Consider the following 1,660-nt stretch of genomic DNA (forward strand, 5'->3'; position numbering starts at 1 on the left):
TCAAGACTTTTACCACCATACTGAAAAAAAAATGTAGCTAAAGCTTTGCTCTGAGAAATAGTTTTCCAGCACAGGATACCTTTATCCACAAGCAGCAACAATGGCCCAGCTCTCCTGTCAGCTGTAGTTCAAGAGCTGGCAAAATGTTAGGAATTAAATAAAAACTCCACACAGCATATAGGCCCCACAGCTCAGGGAAAGTAAAATTCCTAAGTCAAACCCTCAAAACCACCCTACCCAAGGTCTGTAAAAATAAAAGATAAATAAATAAAAAAACTGGCCGCCCATGAGTAAATCTACTCCCATTAACCATCCTTAAAGTCAGACTACAACTCTGGACCCTCAGGCTTTTGAACTTTTGAAGTTCTGTTTAAATAACCACCCCCCAATTATTCAAACCTTCAAGAAAAATCTCAGGCTCCTAGGAAAAACTGACCAGGATTCTATCCTCCAGCAGTTGAAAAAACCCTTGTCCAAATACACAAAACTGTCCCATCTTGGGATCCCATCCCATTAGGAAACCTAAATTGAGTTAAAAAAAAAAAAACAAAACAGAATTAATAATAATAATAACAAAATTTAATTTTATAACAAGGAAGCTTTTTGGCAGCCCGCTTCCCCTGCCAACTTGTTTCTAAAAGACTGTTTCTAGTATTACATGACAATAGGTATTTAAAATAAAAAGTTTTATTTGCATATAACCTCACTGAATCATTATTTTGACAAGTTTAGTTAGTGTTGATGGTAATTGTATGTTGTAAGAGTTTTGTTTTGAGACAGTTTCCAAAATCATTTTGATAATTCATGTATGTAGGGTATACAGAATGTGTTTGTATTATTAGGGAAACAAAAGTAATTTTGTCCTAAGATAAAATGATTCGTTATTAAGAAAGAGTAAAATGTGGAACAAAACCTGAATGAATTCAGAAAGTGCAGAAGGTTTGTAAAAAAGGAATTTTTATGTTTAAAGTTAAGTAAGATTTAATGGGCCTATCTAAAAAATTTTAAAAGCTTTAGTATCAAATAGTTACTAATGCAAAGTTAAAATTTTGTTCTTTCTCTGTTAGTGTGACAAAGTTTCTCAAGTCATTAGTCTGTTTTAGTAAAAGTTAATGGAGTTTTTCTCCTGAATAATCAGTATACAAAAAGTGTCGGTTTTATCAAAATAGCTTCTTGTATTTTATCCTTATCATTTCCTTGGTTTTCTGAGAAGAAAAAAGTCTCTTCTCTTTCTAAGGAACATAATGTTCAAACCTGATTTCTCAAAATGAGATCCTGAAAAATATCTTTTTATTTCAAACTATTGCAAAAGATTTGTTTTTTTTTTCTTTAATATATTATAAATTGAATGGAAAGTGTTCAAAAGTGTTATAAAATTATAAAGATTGTTTGGCCCTCTGTTAATTAAGTTTGTATAAGTAGGGGGCTCCTATGAATACTTAAAGAGTATACAAAATTCCCAGAAATCTACCCGTGTGTCAGCATAGTGTTAGACAGAGGTACAATATTGTTCATCATGGTTATAATTATTTAATAGTATATGTCACAAAACCTGAAAAAGAGCCCTTCCAACCTACCTGGACGAGCCCACATGCTGTTATCCTTGTAACCCCCTCTGCTCTCAGAGTTTCAAGTATTGGTCCTTGGGGTCATCATGCTA

Source organism: Dasypus novemcinctus, chromosome 23 (genome assembly GCF_030445035.2).
Source record: "Dasypus novemcinctus isolate mDasNov1 chromosome 23, mDasNov1.1.hap2, whole genome shotgun sequence".
In the NCBI taxonomy this organism is placed as follows: Eukaryota; Metazoa; Chordata; class Mammalia; order Cingulata; family Dasypodidae; genus Dasypus; species Dasypus novemcinctus.